This window comes from Pogona vitticeps, chromosome 10, assembly GCF_051106095.1.
Source record: "Pogona vitticeps strain Pit_001003342236 chromosome 10, PviZW2.1, whole genome shotgun sequence".
NCBI lineage: Eukaryota > Metazoa > Chordata > Lepidosauria > Squamata > Agamidae > Pogona > Pogona vitticeps.
This window is the reverse complement of record NC_135792.1, coordinates 20,727,984-20,739,478: the sequence shown is the minus strand read 5'-3', so window position 1 is coordinate 20,739,478 and position 11,495 is coordinate 20,727,984. Positions and strand designations below refer to the sequence as shown.

At 40.8% G+C, this 11,495-nt stretch overlaps 1 long non-coding RNA gene across 1 annotated transcript; it reads right to left on the bottom strand.

Moving 5' to 3' along the window:
* Window positions 1-1,290: 1,290 nt before the first annotated feature.
* On the bottom strand, window positions 1,291-11,129 carry LOC144584402 (uncharacterized). Its single transcript, XR_013538626.1, has 2 exons — window positions 7,977-11,129; window positions 1,291-7,125 (listed from the first exon to the last, which is right to left on the bottom strand). It is a non-coding gene; the product is annotated as an uncharacterized LOC144584402 (long non-coding RNA).
* Window positions 11,130-11,495: the final 366 nt, after the last annotated feature.

Sequence of the window (11,495 nt, the reverse complement as noted above, 5' to 3'; positions counted from 1 at the left end):
TTGCTTTTCAGTCACTAAGATGCCGAATGAAATTCATAGCATACTAAGGGAAAGCAGAAACAAAGATGCAGTATAAAACTATTTATACACAACATTTCTGGCTGGTACTTGACAGGGGTCTCACAGGGCAGGTGTAGTAACATAGAAAGGTCCAAGTAAGCAGCTTCATTAAAGTTAGGGAGGTAAATCCTCACTTGTCTTGTCTTCAGAGTGAAGACCGAGGACTCTCGCTGGAGTATTATTTAACTACCGTGCGTGCTGTCTGTTCCTCAAACAATGTGCTGAGTGGTTTTGATGATGGAAGCCCAAACAAGCCAGGAAAATCAAGAATGGGAATCACAGTGGCAGAGAGAAACAGGAAGTCTTGCGTGTTCATACATGTTGGAGGCCACATTTCCTTTCTTCTGATTTTCAAGCTGGGAAAGGGTCACGTATGGCCTGACAATCACATTCAGAGATTTAATGCAGAAAACTTGATCCCCACCAGCAAAGAAAACAAAACGTCCCTCAAAACGTCTCCTTGTGACCTCTGAGGGCATGGCGGACAATGTTGCAATGTTTTAAGTGCCCCCACATCTGTAATTTTCAAATTTATTTTAAATTCCTTTGGCTTGTTGTTTAGTTATCAAGTCATGTCCATCTCTTCGCGACCCCACGGACTAGAGCACGCCGAGCCCTCCTATCTTCCACTGCCTCCCGGAGTTGGGTCAAATTCATGTTGGTCACTTCGATGACCCTGTCCAACCATCTCATCCTCTGTCGTCCCCTTCTCCTCTTGCCTTCACACTTTCCCAACATCAGGGGCTTTTCCAGGGAGTCTTCTCTTCTCATGAGATGGCCAAAGGATTGGAGCCTCAGCTTCAGGATCTGTCCTTCCAGTGAGCACTCAGAGTTCATTTCCTTCAAGATGGAGAGGTTTCTTTGGCTACAAGAGGGCAAAAGGGATATTTTAAAACAAACTGTAAGAAAAAATTGTGAGCAAGGAAACACATGAATGGATGTGGTTCTCTAAGTGTCACTGATGGGCATGTGCAGTCTCTTTGATTTGGAAGGGACTTATCCCAGCTGTAAGCCCACGGTATCCAACTGTGTGAGGGATGAGTTGTATGTGTCTCATCTCTAGTTAAATAGGGCTATTATTTGTTTGTTGGTCCTCCCTTGATATTGTTTCATAAAAATCAAACTAATTCAAAGAAAGGGAAGAGAAGGAATGCACACTTTGAAGTGGAAAACAAGCACTGTTTTTTGTAAATCCACTTCACAATCATTGTCCACTCATTTCCCGGAAATCTTTGCAACCTCATTATATTTATTCATCAGCCCTAATGTTTTCTTTCTCAATAATTTAAGCTTTGATTACAATCAATACTTCAGTGCTTGATGGGTAAAGGAGAAGGAAGTAGAATAGAGGGGAAAACACCAGGAACAATTGTTTTTGCTGTCACACTATGCTTTCCGATCTTGGTTATCTTATATTACCATCTGGGAGAGTGATTTCGTAGTACTCAAGGGATAATAATGGAGTGTAGGAATGAGCTTTGGTTTAAAAAACTAAAAAGAAATACACACATACAACCCCCTAAAAATTGATGCCAGCAAGTCCTACTCCGAAAATGAAAGATATAGTTTAACGGAACCAGGAAACCAAAGCAAAGGAAAATGAAGAACTCAAGCACCAATGAAAAGTCCAAGCTCTCATGGAAACCTTATTCCTACAGCCCTAGGATGTTCAAATGACCAAATAAATTCCCTTGTCCTATGATCAGTGGCTGCTTAATGTTTTGGTCGGGCAAGGGAAAGGTGTTAAATCTGTTGAAGATTTTTCTTTTTTTGCATCCCTTCTGTTTTCAGTAAAATGGATGTGCACTGGAAATTTTTTCTTCTTTCCTTTTAGGCTGCTGCAAACCTCATCTTATAATACACTTTAGAATTCAATCAGGTATTTATTTTCCCCTTCAACATTTTTTTTCGTATATCTGAGTAAGTAGTTTATGGCAATGTGTTTTACATCTCCATCCCTAGTCAGAGCCCTTTATTTTCCACATGTTCATGTTTTTTCACTATTTGGACCCATATAATAGTAATGTTTTCCTATCAAGTTGACTCTGACATCTGGTGACCCTTTCTAGGGTTTTCTAGGGAGAAAAAAAACAGAAACAGTTGACCATTCCCTTCTTCTAGTGCGCCCTAGGGTTCTGCGGCTTGCCCGTGACTACTACACAAGCTCTCTTCTCCCAAGAGGCACATTGGGGAATCAAACTCTCAACCTAAATCACTGAGCTATCCAGACAGTATTTGGACCCATAGATGGATGCAAAAATGCTTTTAAACATTAAGATACAAATTGAAGTGAATGAGTTACAAATTTCCTTAAAACAAAGGGGTTGCTATATATAGGAAAAATAACATGGGTGGGTTGCTATTTATTTGTATAATGAGATACAAATTGAAGTGGATATACATATATACACACACACACAGCGGTGCCTCGCTTTACGATTGCCTCGCATTATGACGAATCCGCTTTACGATGATCTTTTTGCAATTGCAATTGCAATTGCAAAACAATGGTCTAAATGGGGGAATTTCACTTTGTGATGATCGGTTCCCTGCTTCAGGCAGTGAAAATATATGTGTGTGTGTGTTTGTGTGTGTGTGTACATATATATATATGTATACACACACACACACACATATATATATTATATATAATGCATATACTCACACACATGGTGCTAACCATCCTTCCCACGATTGCAGGATTATCTCTTCTTTTATCCTAATATAAATCTATGGCATCCTCAAATTGGTTATGGAAGTTTAGGAACTTCAGTTTAGGAGGTAGTTAAATGAACATTCTGTCTTTTCTGCTTCTCTCTCTCTTTCTCCCCTTCTCTCTCTCTCTCCAGCATATTAACCGGCATCCTACCGTACACTAAATACGCAAGTTAGCAATATAACGCCAGGCATATTGAAATGAATTGAACCCATCTAAGGGCGAACGACGGGTAATGAGAGAGTCCCTCCTGGCACCATCTCTGGGACTAGCAACCTGTAAAATTGTGGCAGTGTGAGGAAACAGCATGAGAAGGCCTTTTCCACCCCTCCTTTGTCCAGTCTAAATGCAAATCTGAACTTTCTTGGCAGTTCATTTGCATATTAATGTGTATCCTATTCCACTCCAGAGATCACTTTAGATTTTCTAAATTAAAGAGGGTGGGTGGGCTGGTGGGGAAAAGGGGTCATTCTGTTCTGCCGGCTAGAAGAGCTTTTAGACACCTATCACCGGCGAAGATGGATGGTATGGAAGGACTAAGGAGCGCTGACTGCCATCCCCTTTTTCTTACCTGCCCTGCCCTTACCTTCCTTGGGGGGAAAGAGGGGAGATAGGGCAACAACAATGATGACCACAAGCTTAGAAGCCTTTCTTGAAACTGCACTGAAGCACAACAGCACAATGAGGTTAGGAAAGAGTAAGGGTGCGCCTTGGTCTAATTAGCATTTCTTCCTTGTAGCTTGCAAAATGTCAGCTACCAGTTGGTGGAAAATAAAGATGTAATGTGAGCGGTAATGAATTAAATTGTGGCTATTTGCATTGGAATGCTAAGATAATGATCTGAAATTACTATTGTAAATATCTCCCTTGACAGTTCTAAATTGGACTTAAAGCTAATAGTACTTTGGATGAACTTTAAGCCATGAAATCAGTTTTGATGGTTTATTCTCTGTTTTGCCTGTGTCTGCTGGCTTTCTGAAAGATAATATACCTCCAAGTTTGCTCAAGCAATTTGGTAATTGTCATATAGATCAAGAAGGTTTAATGAACAACCAGGGGTACTATTTAGCTCACTTTCCCAAGCAGTAGCGAAACAAACTTGATTATCACCCGCCATTTAAATACTCAATTAGACTTGGATGCTGGTATAGGTACTGCTGAGGGTTTTTTTTTCCTCTTTTTTCTTCTTTAGACAGCTTTCCAAGGCAAACATTTTCATATTAGCTGTGATTTAGAGACCACTGTTAGCATGCAACATTTTGTATAGATTATTTATCTCCATCAGCCTACGTGGAGAAGGACGCTGGGTGGACAGCTCAGTGGAAATTTTAGGAAAAGAAAACATAGTCTTCATTTTCAAGTCTGATTGCTGAAGGGTGCGCCTCTGAGGAAATCCTACAGCATGAGGAGAAAATAGATTAGTAACAGGAAATGCACATTCCTCCTAGGGACTAGTTTGACCTAACACCCCATTTCAGGGCTCTATCTCTTAAGCCTAACCTATGCAAACTAACTAGGTGTGGACTAGATAGAACAGCTGTCAGGTGGATACACAGTTGGTTACAGAATTGTACTCTGAGAGTGCTCACCAATGGCCCCTTCTCAAATTGGGAGGAGTTAACAAGTGGGGTACCCTACAGCTCAGACCTGGACCCAGTGCTATTCAATATTTTTTATTAATAATCTGGATCAGGGGTTACAGGGAATGCTAATCAAATTTGCAGATGACAGCAAATTGGGTGGAATAGGCAACAACCTGGGAGGCAGAAAGGAAATTGAAAATGGTCTTGAGAGGCTTAAGTACCAGGCTTAAAACAATAGAATGAAATTCAACAGGGATAAGTGCAAAGTTCTACACATAGAGAGGAAAAACTCAAAGAGACATGGTAGTTGGAAGTCTACGACTGATTGTCCGATCAAGAAGAAGATGCGGATGAAACTGCATGGGGGATGTTTGGCTCAGTAATACTCCAAGTAAGAAGGATCTTGGAATCGTTGTAGATGAAAAGCTGAATATGAGCCAACAGTGTGATGTGGCTGCAAAAAAATAAAAAATAAAAAGGGCAAATGCTACTTTAAGCTGAGTTAACAGAAGTATAGTCTTGCAGGAGGTACTAGTTCCCCTTTATTCAGCACTGGTTGGGCTTCATCTAGAGTATGGTGTCCAGTTCTGGACACCACACTTTGAGAAAGATGCCAACAGACTGGTACAGATTGAGAGAAGGGGGACAAGGATGATCAGGGGACTTGAAGCCAAGCCCTATGAGGAAAGACTGAAATAACAGGCAGGTTTAGCTTTGAGAGAAACAGACTGAGGGGAGATATGATAGCACTTTTCAAATACTTGAAAATTAGTTTTACAGAAGCAGTCCAGAATCTGTTCTTGACCATCTCAGACTGGAGGACACCTAATAATGGGCTCAAATTACAGGAAGCCAGATTTTGGTTGAATATCAGGAAAAAACTTCTTATTTGCGAGAGCAGTCAGTATGACAATGGAACCAATTGCCTAAGGAGGTGGTGAACGCTTGAATGCCATTGGATTCATTCAAGGGAAAGTTAGACAGCCATCTGTCAGATATATTTGATTGGATTACTGCATCGAGCAGGGAGTTGGACTTGATGGCCTTATAGAATCCTTCCAACATAATGATTTTATAATTCTATGTCTACTTATCTCTATTTTTCCAGTAATGCATTTCTCATCCTTCCAATCCCCCTTTTTTTCCAACACCACATCTTGTAACCCAATAGCATGCTTCAAAAACCCCCATAATCTTAGAATCGCAGAAGCCTCTTCCAAATTACATCAGTGCCCACAATTAGTTCTTTGGTTTGTGGTACAGGAACTCAGGATTGGAGGATGAAGGCATGTTTCCATTGACAGAATAAACCAGCAGAGCAAACATAATTTTTGGATTCGTGCTTGTCATGTGGAGTTTTGTCCAAATCCCAAACTTTTGTGGTGGTGTATGCACACTCCTCCTGCCACCACCAATGCTATCACTGCCACCGCTTTCATCTCCTGTCAGGTGGGTCTGATGGGGGTGCTGGGGGGAGAATGGGAAAGAGAGGGGAAGAAGGACGAATGTAAAAGGAGCAAGGGGTTTCCCCCCCCCCAACAAACCCGGTATATGCATACACACACAAATGCACATGCACATATGCACACACAGAGAGGAGAGAGTTACAGCAAGGGAGGAATCAGGGTGTTTTTTCTGCCCACCCCCAGATGCAAGAAACCCCAAACTTCTTCCAAGGGAGCAAGCGAGTGGAGGAGGAGGAGGAGGACACCCATTTCCTTGGGGCTCTGATTGCTTGAGAAACTCTCCCCATTGATCCCCATGGTTTTTATATGTAGGATCATCCCAGACCAGAGAAACATGGGTCTCAGGCATGTCTTGGATTGGTAGTCTGTGGGCACAGATGGGATCCCGTGTAAAGATCATACAAAACCATGAAAGGGGTGGAGATAGAAAGAAGGGGTGGAAAGAGAATTTTTTATTTATTTATTTATTTATAAGAAGGGGTGGAAAGGGGAAGAGGGGTGAGGGTGGGGAGGTGACTGATGGGAATGGAAAAGAGGAAGGATTTGGAATGGGGTGAGGAGAAGAGGTTGGTTGAGGGATGGGGCATAAGGGCAGGGAGGTGATGGGGACTGAAAGGAAGGCTTGTCTTGGCTTACTGGCAGCTGTTAAAAAAAAACCCAAAGGAACACAGATTCACATACGCAGAAACAATTCATGGGAATCTGCCTAAAAATAATCAGACCTCTGGCAGGGAGCAGAAGAACTCACTTCCCTGGCAGAGTAGTCCACTTGGGCTTGTGCTTTGCGTGTATGCTTAAGTTTGTGTTGTTGTTTTTAATCAGAACATGGGTTTTATTGACAGTGGGATAGGGCCCTGAGATAAGTGGAGTTCTTACTTCCTACCTCATTGCCAAGTTACCGTATATGTATGTATGTATTGTGTGCCGTCAAGTTGATTTTGAGTTACCATAACCCTTTCCAGGGTTTTTGAGGCAGAGAATATACAGAAGCAGTTGACCATTCCCTTCTACAAAGGGTGCCCCAGGATGGTACAGCTTTGGGGGATCAAAGTCCCAACCTCTGACAGCTAGACATTTAAGCCATTGAACTATCCGGCCAGTTCCATCTCAAGCTATTGCTAGTTGATCAAAGCTAACTGCTCTGATCCTGCATTGATTCCAGCAACCCTGTTACAGGGTTGAACAAAGTCACACAGAACATCACGGGTATTTTTACCTTTTCCTCTGCCAATGTTGTCTATGTTGTCTTTTGCCAATAACGGCCCTCTGTACTCTACATAGGATAAACAGGACAATCTTTCTGCAAAAGAATTAATGGATACAAAATGGACATCAGAAAGGGCAATACATCATTTTAATTTAATTTTTGTCTTCTTTATTTTTTTTCTTTTGTTTTTGGCCTGATATTGCTGTTGATGAATTAAGTATTATTTATGCAAGCCCTAAAGCCAACCAAGGAAATATAACATAAAATGGAAAAGAAATTCGGATTTCCATGCCTTTGTCATAAAATGAGCGAAAGCAAAACAAGGAGGAAACATTACAGTGAGAGGTTGAGGCAACACTCCAGAAGGCTAAGACATTTGATTGCCTAGAAGTTTGACCTATTCAGTATATAGGTCAGCCTGCCTTGAGTAAAGACAGACTGTATTGTTGATGCATCTAAAGGAAACAGCTGCTTCTTGTAACTGCAGATGTTTTGTAAAGCAGAAGACACGGAAATAGAAAGGCTCATTCTAGTGAAAAGTGAACACATAGGGTCAAGACATTAGGAATAAATAAACAAATAATGATTTTGTTCTGAACAGTTACAAACAATTTTTCCCCATTGAAATCTGAGCTATTTCAAGGTTCTGAATTCTATGAAATGTTATAAATCCTAGATTCCTAGAAAAGTAATCCATCAGGATATCCAAACACTTGTATATCTTAGAGTGAATTGTTATAACTGTACAAATATAGCACTGAAATATGTTATTATTTTCAGGCTAGGTTCTTGTCGCAGATAATCCAGCAGGCATCTCAGAATGAAAAAAATATGAGATGCCATCTTTACAAGGGAAAAAATGATAAAACATTTATTTCTCTAGAGACGTATTCCTTCAATGATTCCATATTTGCCCCAAATGTGCCAATAAAGACTTTGGTTACCTCCTTCTGATCAATCAGTAAACAAAAGCAATCTAATTTGTGATGCCAGTAGCTGCCAAACACAGGAATTCCCCTAGTCAGAATTTTGGGAGCTTTAGCAGAAAGAATCAAAGTCCCCTCAGATGTTTTTAATCATTTCCATTTGAGGATTAAAAGTTCGATCTCAGACAAGATGAGTCTTCATGAAGATGGAGGAACTGGATGGAAGGGGCTAAGCTCTGTGGAAGCTGTAAGGCTTTAGAAGTCCAGTAGCCTCCCAGTATGCATTGGCAAAGCAGCTACCATGTTAGTAGCTACTCACAAAGAGAATATGGCTTTATAAGAAGCTGATGGCATATTCCAAGATCCAGGTCCATACATCCTGTGTCCTGAGTACACTCCTGTACTGCAGTGAGTCCTGGACCCTTCGTGCACGGCAGGAGAGGAAGCTGAACACTTTCCATACGCCTTGCCTCTGATGCAGTTTTGGTATCACCCAGCAGGACGAAGTTCCAAACAGAGTAGGCCTAGAATGAGCTGGAATTTGTAGCATATATACATTACTGAAACAGTGTCGTCTACGTTGGCTTGGACATATTGTGAGAATGGCTGATGGTTGGGTTCCAAAAGATCTCCTGTATAGAGAATTAGTGTAAGGAAATCTCCCCCTGGTAGAGGAGGGGCTTTGAAGCTTCAAACACCAGGTCAGCCAATAAATGAACTGCCATGAATCACCAAACTGCCAGTTCGTGCCCAAACATTTTGCATTGTTGGCAATGGTGATTTTCAGAAATTAAAGACCTTCTTACAACCTACAGCCCTCAACAGCTTCCCCTTGATTCTTTGATGGGGTCCCAAAAGAAATTCAGGAACTTCAGAGGGAATTATGAAAAACTGCTGTTGCTGATGATGTCATCAGCTTCGCATGGCGTAAGTTCCACTTCGCATGGCATAAGTAAACTTAATCCCATGTATCTTTTATTGCCTCTTTTCCTCTCCCCTTTTTGCTGAGATTGATATATTTTAATGGTTGTGCTATTGATCTTATAATATTCACTACTTTGATTTGTTTTATGGGTCCATTTCATGGTAAAATGGGACTTGTGTACTCCATAAAATAAAGACAAATAAGTGCACTTCCTTTCACTTCATAAAACCTTTGAAGGAAGGAGTGTGGTTGCACTTTAGAGAACGCAGCTTCCTTCCCAGATGATTAACTTGACTGAGAAAGAAAGGGAGACAAGATAACAAATTCAATTTTAATTTGCTGAACCTTCGCAAGCCACTCCATATGGGTGGCAAAGACTTATATCAGACTGGGACAATTTGCCAAGCCAATTAAGTAAACTATTACGTTTCTGTAATTTCAACTTAAATTGATTTTTTTAAAGAAATCCAGAGCATGCTAGGCTTTGCCAGCTTCTGTCATCAAGGCTAAGTAGATTCGTGTGTATAACTGATACTCTTTCTTAAAGACTCCCACAGTGATCTGCTTCTACCCAAGGTGGAAGGCAAAATTAGTAATGGCAGACTCAGCAGTTTAATGATACCATGCAGAGATTCAAGCATTTCACAAAATGACACTACCTGGAACTTCCAAGTGAAGGATTCCTTGAGGATTCCTCCAATAAAGTATCATCACTAGGAATTCTGACACAGTTAGATATTTCTCTGCTCATCAAGTAAGTACATTTATCTACCTTATAAGGTTACATGTGTAATGATTCAAGCTTTGATTCTCAACCATTCGTCCCTGGCACAGAAACTAAATGTAAAGGCTGTACCTGCAGAGATCGGATTAAGCAACCAAAGGCAGATGAACATGGTTATCAATCACTCCTTCCTCTGAATGAGGCACCAGAGGGAGAGGCAGAGTTTTTGCAGACACCCAATGACCATGGTTAGCAGGGCAATTTCAGGAAATGGCATTTTTTAAGCTTTCTAAACTTGGTGCAAGACAGAACACAAAGGAAACAGCAGTGGTTGAATTAAGTCTCTCTTGTCAATAGATACATATGCTTCGGAAGGTTACCTTTTAAAACTAAAGAAACACTGGCCATAATGACTGGGGGAGTATCTGAGAGTTGTACTACAAATGGAAACCTTTTCCATTTTTGTGTGAAACAGTTATCTTCCTTTGCTGTACAGTATATGCTTCTACCTCTTAGAGAAAGGTATTGGCATTTCAAAGATGAAGACTGCAAAATATTACAAAAGATGTCCTTAGATTTGTTGTCCTTAGATTGAATTCATACAGCCAGATGCCATCTAGTTAAGAAACTACTGCCAATTATCGCCAGCCATAATTTATTCCCCAGTATTATCCTGAATAAATGTAAAATTCTAGACAGAGATACATAACATCCAGCATTCAGCAAGCTTGCGTCTTGCCCTTCAGTGGCCTGATCTGTGCTCAAATAGGAACCGTTGCTTTATTTAGTGCTGCTCATCATGTACCAGACCTTTTGTGGCCATTCAATTGTAGGAGGAATTTTCTAAGAATTCCAGTTCTCAGAAAAAAATAAATACGTCCTTCCCACCGTCAACACAAGGGCCATAGAAAAAGCATTCTTTCTGTTTAAAGAATCAGTTTAGTGAACTTTCCAAAAGTACTTGCAGCTAAAAGGGGGAACTATTACACCGAAGAACTTTCAGAACAAGCCAAAGAAGGCCCTGGGAATGACAGATCATCATCATCATCATCATCATCATCATCATCATCATCATCATCATCATCATCATCATCATCATCTTTCCAAGCAGCAAAAGGCAAAGGCCTGTTATGTCTAAGATGCAAACCATTAGTGGCGTCCTGAATATTATACACAACAGCAACATGCCATTAATATTCATATTGATAACTCAAAATTTGAATTGGGCACAGGATGACGATATTATTTATTTATTTATTTATTTATTTATTTATTTATTTATTTATTTATTTATTTATTGGACTTATATACCGCCCCATAGCACTACAAGCACTCTCCGGGCGGTTTACAATTTTAATTATACAGGCTACACATTGCCCCCCCAGCAAGCTGGGTACTCATTTTACTGACCTCGGAAGGATGGAAGGCTGAGTCAACCTTGAGCCGGCTACCTGGGATTTGAACCCCAGGTCGTGAGCACAGTTTTAGCTGCAGTACAGCGTTTTAACCACTGCGCCACTGTTTCTCATTCCTTTGCTCTCTGATTATGGCAGGTTGTTCTGGCACCAATCATTTTTTACCATTTCGGTGCTTTGCAACAGTGAGAAAAAGAATCTAACTTCAGTGTGTCACTGGTCAGCTCCTCCTGACTAGCACTTTCTGTGCCCCTTTGGGATTACAGAGGAGGGGGAAAAACAGTCCGGGGGGTCAATTATCACATTAAAGATGGCTAGTTGACAAGTTCTGAATCTCTTCCCCATCCAAGGGCATGCTTTGCTTAGTGTGAAGAAGCCAGAGTTTCCGCCTCTGAAATGAAATCATTTTTTAAGATTTAAAAAGTAGCAACATCTTGACAACCATCAGCATGCGGGGTGTCCCTGTGTGTCTT